Source organism: Geospiza fortis, unplaced genomic scaffold (genome assembly GCF_000277835.1).
Source record: "Geospiza fortis unplaced genomic scaffold, GeoFor_1.0 scaffold66, whole genome shotgun sequence".
Classification (NCBI taxonomy): Eukaryota; Metazoa; Chordata; class Aves; order Passeriformes; family Thraupidae; genus Geospiza; species Geospiza fortis.
The window spans coordinates 9,533,737-9,542,857 of record NW_005054312.1 but is presented as its reverse complement, the minus strand read 5'-3'; positions in this window follow the sequence as shown (position 1 = coordinate 9,542,857).

Below are 9,121 nucleotides of genomic sequence, written 5' to 3'. Positions count from 1 at the left end.
CTACCACACTTTCAGGCTCTTACCCAGGCCCCAGTCTCATGAAATTATCAGAGCTGTATACCAACAAAATGTTCTGTAACCACATATTCAGCTTGGAGAGGTTTTAATAAAGGTCACGTCATATATACAGACTGCTGGGTAGGACAGTAGTTAAGCCAGAGCACAAGAAGATTATGTTCCATATGAGTTCAGGCCGTATCCTTCTCACTTTCACTTACTCAGACTTTTACCATTTTAACAGACTACCATTAAATATCTGCAAGTCAGTAAGCTTTGGTTGCTGTTTTCCAGCAAAGACATGTAGTGTTTGTAGCCTTACAGCCCTACTGCATGAGTGCTGCTCATCATCTCCAAGATGGGTACTGAGCACACAGGTACCCAGCCACAACACAGTCCAAGGTGCTTATGGGCGATTACTTCATATTTGGCAGTTTGTCAGGGTTCAGACTCCATCATACTGCCTACTGCCTTCATTACAGAAGGTAAATTTAGTCTGCAGAGCAGTATTATCTTTAATTACCATCTTGTTTAACAAAGATAGAGTAGGGAACATCGTAAGTCACGCAGCTCATCAAAGAACCAACTACTATTCTTGTATTTCCCAGTAATCCAGGCTACAGTCAGCATTTCGGTACTGCACAAACACACCTCCATTCCTCTGTTCAGAGCTCTGCATTACAACCTAAAGAATGAGAAAACAGAGGTTACAGGAAAGGGGTTTGTTGAGTCCATTCATTTGAAAAAAACCTGACATATCTTAACAGTAACCTGGCAGCAGGATTGCAAGGTTAAGGAAGGGCTTCAAGGTTAGAATTAGTGGGTTGCTTTGGCTCACTCAGACAGTGACCTGCTCCATCAGGATTAACCTGTTGCTATACTAACTGCAGATTGTTAAAGGCAAGTTTGAGGCATACAACCCACCTGTGCTAACTAGAACTGCTACTAGTTCTTAACTTTCATACAAACCACTTGATATACTTCTGACCAAGCCTATACATACATTCATTTCCCAAAGGAAGAAAGAAGCATTTTTTTCTATCAGCAGCTACACAAATACTGAGCAGAGTAGATTTCTGCAGGCAAGGCCTTGCAACACAGGCATACTGTCAACATCTGAGGCAACAAATAAATAAATCACAAAAGTTTAGTTGTTCCCAGTACTCATCTGGCTCCAATCTGCTTAAGGCCAGCAGTCAGTGTAATTAAGCCCAGACAATAACTTGTTTTGAATTTACATACAGGTGAGAACTGATACACTCTTGGCCTTACCTGCCCTATGGCCATCTGACAATTTATGATTACAGATGCACAACTATAGTTCAGCTGGCATGAACTACAAAGCAGAGGATAGGAGCTCTTTTTGCACAAGGAAAAAGCCTGCCACAATTCTGTCATGCTTCTTGAAGGCCAGTAGTAGTCTAAGTGACTTTGTGGCACTATCATAGGTCTAATATAACATGAACTCTGTTCACATTCAATTATCAAACAGGCCTTGAAGAGAGGACAAGTCTACTTTTCTGCTTAAGAAAGAGAATACAAATTCTACCAAGGTTAAGAGCAGGAACCTCTCTGAATTCCTCAATGGCTAGGAAAACTTACTTAGGAAGAACATTTAAATTCTCACACAAAAGATAAATTCTCAGTTTCAAAGGTGATGTTAGACATCTTCCCTGAGAGCTGTGACTCAGTGTTTTCCAATGGTAAGAATGTTTCTGCTTATGTTTTCCTTAGCCTCTACATTAGGAGCATCTAAGCTGATTGGCCACTTCGGTGGGAGAGACAGCACAGCCAAACTGCTACCCAGCTTCCCTTGAGCAAAACATTGATAGTTTGAGAGTCAGTTTGATTCAAGGCTATGCTTCTTAAGAGACAGCTACAGATAGTTCCTAACCACTGCTCTCATCCCAGCACACACATACCTGCTACTACCTTGTATTGCTGCAAGTCAGTTTGGGAGCCTAACAACCAAAAGTCTAGGCTAAGGCTAGGGCTAAGGCTAAATCATAGGCCAAGTCTAGGCTAAGGCTAGGGCTAAGGCTAAATCATACCAGCTTTGCCACAAGTGATAGTGCCAGCAGAAGACATGACCAGGTATAGAACAAGTTCACCCATTCACTGTCTAAACACACTTCAGTTGGCATAAAGCAATCAAATGACCCACTTGCCTTTTCTACTGCTAAAACAGCCTGCAAGCATGATGCAAAGACTACACTGCATTCTTGAACCTTGCTGTCAGGGAACACAGAAAGAAACTGGCTGAAAGATGGAAAATCAAAACAAATAATAGCATCTCCACTGTAAAAATGGTAGAGATAGAGGAAAACATGCACATAAAGGTAATCAGTGCCTCCATTTTTGCCTCTGTGAAAGAGCTTTTTTACTTGCTCATACCAGTAAATTAAACCATTACTTTTACCTGCCAGCAGGACAGATACTCATATTACAGCACAAGAGGACAGATTAGCCATTTGCTATGCAGATCATGATCTTAATGAAGTAAACCACCAAATCCATCCTCCAGCTCTCCCTAATCTCTCAGCTGGCTCTTCAGCACAGCAGGGAAGAGGGCAAAAGAAAGGCAGACAGGTTGCATAGCAATACATTAAAGTGGTCTGCTTGCTCATCCTCACATTGTCAGTCTGTCTACATAAATTCCTTCATTTGGTTAAACTATCTAGGCTACAATAGAGGTGCAAGCTCCACCTCTATCTGAGTCTGAAGGAGCTTGTTGGTGCAATTGTTTACAAACTGCACAACTAATCCAGAGAGACTACAATAAAATACTGGATACCTTTAAAAAAAGTTAGTATAGCTTCACTTTTGTTCACACATCAACCTGTTCAAGTCTGCAGAACAAGAAGCTTTTTGTTTACTGACGTGCTAACATCCTGTTATAAACAAAAACAGGAGTGCATGCTGTCCTTCCACAAGATCTGTTTGATCAGAAGAAAAGAAGTGCCTGTCATGTTGAAGATCATGAATGGCACAAAGACAGTTTAGGAGTGTTGTGTCTTGGGACATCCTGCTGTGATTAGATATCTAAAGACAGAGACCAGTGACCTACTGATATTTTAGAACTTTATGTAGAGGGCATTTCTAATATTCTGCACAGTAAGTGAACTACTATCCACAGAACTGACTTCTTCCTCCACTATGCCACTAGAGATTTGCCCCTGTAACAACACTTCTCAGGAAACAGAAGGGAGTCATAGGCTTTACTGTAATCCACTAATCCATTAACTCCTTGTCCTCATAAGAGAAGAGAAATAAGAGCACAAAAGCAGCTTTCCAATCCAGATGGAATAAAATGCAACAATTTAATAAAAGTTTAATGATTTTAGATGCTTACCATGGCTATTTTCTCTTAACTAAGCACCACAAGTTATGAGAAAATTTGAGAAGTAACCAGGTAACAGTGTCTAGCTTAAGACCAGAGCTTTGCCTAGAATAACCGAAAGTGTACTGGAAGTTCATATCCAAGTGACTTAGTGACATACAGAACATCTATCTGTCAGTTCAGGTGGCAAAACAACATTGACTCCTATCAAAAGAGAAGCTTTAGTCTGAGAAGATATGCAAACAGTAAGTGCAGGGTCAGGCTTGTACAAAAGGAGTTCTTCCTCCTTCCTTGACTGAGCAGCATCCAAGCAGTCATTTCCTTGACCAGTCTTTTCACAGTGTAGAGCTACACTCCTTTCAACAAGATAAGGCAGTATCAGCACTGATTTACTACAAGTCACTGTGGCCTCTCTTCTACCTTACTTCATGTTCAAAAAGATGAACAGTTTGAGGCCTATCCTAGTTTAGCTATCACTTCTTAACTACTGTTTCAGGAACCCTAAAATACTTTTGAGCTCATTAACTAATGCAGATATGTAATAGCCTCTCCAATAGTCCTTGGTTTCCTCTTATCAGTCCTGATGGGCAGTCTTTATCCAAAGGATTTCAAATTAATCAGTCCAGGGTATCTAATAGAGAGGTTGGATGTCACATGAAAGATTCTAGCTCTTTACTATCTCTCCTCCATTACTCTCCTCTAAGCCAAACATGCACAAATTAAACAAACATTAAAAAAAACACTAACAAAAAAATCCCAGCCCCTCAGAGCTCTTTGAAATGACCAGGAACAAGCCAAGACAGAGAAGCCATGGGAAGAACATCAGTTTTGCTTTAGAGATCCTCCTCAGACTAATCTCATGCTAATTGTGTTTTTCTTAAAGCACTCTCCTGCAAATAGTAGCAAGTGATGCAAGACTTAGTGCTTATTATAGCATGTTCTTAGGGCTGTTTTTTCAGGCCAGAAACTGACCATATTAGATGCACTGCCACAGCCTTGAAGGAGCAACAGGAGAGCAAACCAAGATGCTTTGCCTTCAATTTCTTCAAAAAGGTCAGTAATCTAAGAATACATGTAAAAAAAGTCTCTGTCTAGAGAAGTATTTCAAGTCCTGCTTTAACACTACATGCAATGCAAACAAGAACCCACACCTTAGAGGAGCAACGCAGAAGCTTTAGCCAACACAGTGACAGCTGATTACTGACATATAATAATTACTTACAGGTACCTAAATCCAGCTGTATGCACTCAACTCACTCTCTGTGAAGTTTGTTTCACTGGGTGGCTGTTTTCACAGAGAAAAAGAACTCTATACATACCCATGTAGTCATTTAATCCATGTACATGCTCCTCCTACCTACACCTGCAATGCACTTCATACCCTACCATCCACTCAAACAGGTGATCATCATATGATGAATTTAATGAACCATCTTTTTTCAATGCCCACTTGCTGATTTGTAACCTGATGCACCAGTCCCAATGCAGCGAAGCAAAGACACATTTTGGGAGGTTCAGCTTCAGAACACTATCCCTTGTCCAGTACAATGAAAATTTAATGCATTAAATCCTGTGAGAAGAGATGGACCTTTGTTCATTATATTTGTTGGATTGTATTTAAGGAAAAAATTTGGCCAGAGGAAAAAGAAACAGTAACTTGGAAGAAAACATACAATAAACATTTGGAGAACAAACTCAGGAATCCTTCCTCTGCCTGTCCAATTTCTGGGGCAAAACTGAAAAGTTAAGACAGTTACCAAGCAAGGGAAATTAAGAACTGTCTTGTCCTCCAAACCTGTGACAAAAGCAGCTTTTGCCTCTGTGTAGACACATCTCATCAACCTAAGAGGAACTGGCTTCCCAATTTTAATGTGGAGCAGGAGGTTACCAGTAATACACTTACTACTATAATAGAAACTATTTTGACATTACAGGCTGCAAATGAAAGGAGAAAAGCAAGCTTTCTTGGTTTTCAGGGTGAATAGCAGAGAGCACTGGTGCTGCAGCAGAATAGGTTGAGTGACAAATGACTTAAAAGTATTTCATTGTGAGATAAGCATAAAGCTGTACTCAAAAAATGAAAACAGACTCCTGATGCTCTGTGTGTCAGCTAAGACAGCTGGAGAGTTTATAAAGCACCATCTTGCATAAGCAAATTGCTTCAGCAGCTCTGCAGTACATACACAAGAAAAGACTTAACATACTATTTAAGAATAAATATTTCTTGCAGGAATCCATATGCTTATAACATATGCAGATCTTGTTAGGTTTTAGTTCATGAGGCACATAATCCATGCAGTGACAAGGACTCTTTCTGACCTGAACTCCTAAATTTGGATAGTACTTCACCAAACCACAGGGTTCAGAACTTTCAGCTCCACTCCACCACAATCTTTTGTACAGCATAGCCACACCTAACTATTTTCTCAGTCACACCAACCAAGCACTCATTAAATGGGCTATCCTAATCAAGTACTGCAGTTTGGCTTTCAACCTGTAGTTTTCTTGTCTCTTCTCTGGTGTCTATGAAAGATAAGCTAAAAACCTACTTACTGTAGTAATTCATATATGTTACAAAACAATCCAAATGAACAAGTCTTTAGAAAAGTTCATGCATTTACTGGCAAATTGACAGATATCTAAAAGGGTTATATTCTAAAAAATATTTTTATCTGCTATCTGCACTAGGATCTCCATATGCAAAAGGCAGAGCCTACAATAAGAAGCTGCCCTGAAACAAAATTCTGGAGAGCTATAAGGAACTGAAGGATAATTCATTTTCTTGTATTATCATACTTCAAAAACTCACTTGATCTTTGTATGAATAAAGAACATTTCATTTTGAAAGAAGACACTCAATATGACAGCTTCAGAGAGACTAGAGCAAAGTCAAAGTGCTAAGAAGCCTCTCTTAGCCTTGAAATATTTTACAATTGCTGCTGCAAGTAGTATTCCGACTGTTTTCAATGAAAAACATCACAGACATTTGAGAAATCAGTGTACTTTAAAATAGTCTGCTCTAAAAAATACATCTGACATAGAAGTATTTAAGACAAAAATCAAGAAGTTTAATAGATAAACCATGTGCCAAAAAGATGTCTAAACAACACAGAAGTGACAACCAAGCTTTTTAGTACTAAAGACAGGCTGGTAGTGCGAACTGCTTGTTCACAATCAGCTACAGTTGTAAACACTGAAAACTGCTATCAAGTAAGACTTATGCAAACCCTGTAACAGACTGGTATAAAGATAAGCAAGACAAGCATCACTCACAAATCAGTAATATATCCAACCTGTAAGAGAATCCTGCATTCTTTAGTGCTGCAGACACAATGTCCAAAAAATAAATCTTGATGTAAGGAGATCAAGCATTTCCAAAGGTAAACAGTCAAAATTTACAGAAGTACCCCCCAGAAGTTTAGCTTACTTGAATTATTTGAAGTCACATGCTGTGCATCCATCCAAGCACAGTCAGCACACAACTGTACTTTCATTTTTCAGCAAGATTTACAATGTAGAATCCTTATCTGTGCAAACACCCCCCCATACACACCATGTTTCACCATTACTCATAATCTGGAAAGGCTATCGGCAAACTAAAACTGCCAAGCCTTTGTGGCAGTATTCAAAATAGATACAAGAGTCCAGCAAAGCCAAAATTTGGATTGAAATTAAGAATGCGAGCAGAACTTTCCATGTTACTGCAACTATCAGATATTTAGTCCAATTTTAAGGCTAGAAATAGAGATCATGAGCTGCACATGGTCTAGTTTCCCTCCGTTCTCAGAAAAGGAAGACTTGCTTTCTTTGCTTAGTCAAAAGATGCTGTTCACCTAACAGCTGCTACTTTTTGTTCTTGATAACATCTAGCTCCTCACTGAAGAGGCAAAGAGGGAGCTTCAGCCGAAAGCAGTACCTGCAAAGCCCAGAGTCTCCAGAGAGTACTTCTGTGAATACTCCAGGAAGCACTTTTGTGAATCTTACTCTGTGTACGCTAGCCCAGGGTTAGCTGGCAGCACTCAGAGCTCCATTACAGGAAAGGCTCAAATGCCATTCACAGCTATTTGGAAGCTTCATACATCACCTACTACTGGGAATACCAGCTCTTCTGCAGTTGCTCAGAAGATGCTGCTACTTTTTTCATTATGAAGACAAGAAAGATACACAAGCAATTAGAGCTCCCAAACATCTGTCTGGACAAAGACAAAACATTTGAGATATACCACTATTTGTTTAAAGAGTCAAAGTGTTAACATTCTATTTGTATCACCAGTCGGTTACATCTTTGTGTCTCCTGAAGATAACTAGAGCATAAGAGGTTTGTTGTCCCATATGGACGAAGGCAGCTTCAGCTCTGTTCCCACACAGCCTCGTGGGGAAATAAGTACCTGATTTGTTATATCCTATCACATTAAATTTCGCTATTTCACATCCCTGAACACATGTTACAAACATCAGAGCCCGAATGCTTCTCTTGAATTTACTTCCAGCAAATTCCACTGAAAACAAGCGTGGACAAATTTAACCAACTGTGAGACATGAAACACTGATGAATCAAGTCATACTGTTTCTAGCTAAATCAATGAAAACAATGATTTAAAAAATCATTGTGAAATTTATTGGGTAGATACAACAGCTTAAAAAGTGCTTAACAAGTCTTAACTGCTATGACACCAAGTGGGACTATGTTACACACGAAGCTTGCACAGAACACCAGGACACTGGAAAACGTTCACTAAATAGCAATAGCAATAAGGCCAACTAGACAAAGCACAAGAGCATTTGTGTAACCTGGAACTGCTACACATTTTATAAGCTATCTTCTACACACACCAGAGTGAAGTCTAAAGCAACCTAAGGACCTGCAACTCTGTTTTGAGGAAGAAAAACCCCCTCATTCAAACAGCTTCTGCTCTAAGGAAGATTACCAATCTTGAATTTGTTCACGTCTCGATGTCCAAATCACCTGATTATAAAGACACTACATTTAAATGGTCTCATTTTACCAGTATAATTTCTTTGCCAGGTTTTTTATTAGAAATCATCAATATGAAGTTTTTCAAGCCAGTGTGGTTAAATAATCCCAATGCAAGCCCAGTCTGAACAACATAATTTGCATTAAAAAATTCTCCAAATCTGTTTATATCTTTAGAGAGAAGACCTTACTGCCATTCCTCCACTGCTTTTAAAATAGCCTCAAGTGATCTACAGAGACACACAGGTGGACAAAATAGAGCTGTTTCATCACACCAACCACAGCGACCTTAGCCCTTCCCCAGGCAATTCCTGCCACATCATACACTTAGATCTTTAACTCTGATTAATATTAAACTATTGTATGCAATTCTCGGACAAAAAGGAAGACTGAGCACTGAGGTGTGCCCCCACACATGCCCCTTCCCCCCACACCAAGCAGCAGCAGATTCGTACTCCTCCTCTCCCACTGCACACTCACGGACACGCTCCCCCACATCTCTCGGGGAGGGGGGAGGGGGGACTTACTCGCACCCCCCTCCATCCCATTTTTAATTACACTGATCCCAAGCGCTGATTTGCACCAAAGCAGAATCTTCAACCCAATTTAAACCAAGCCTAGACATACGCACTGAGGGCCCTGCTCTCAGGCGCCTACAGAGGCCTGTTTTCCATCAGTGACGTGATGAACCGAGAGCCGCTCAGGGATCTGGAAGGAGCCCAGGACGCCTCTCCCTGCCCCGCCGCACACCCACCCGCGCCCCGGCACCGCTCCGGCGCATCGCCAACAACGGCGGCACCGACCCCCCG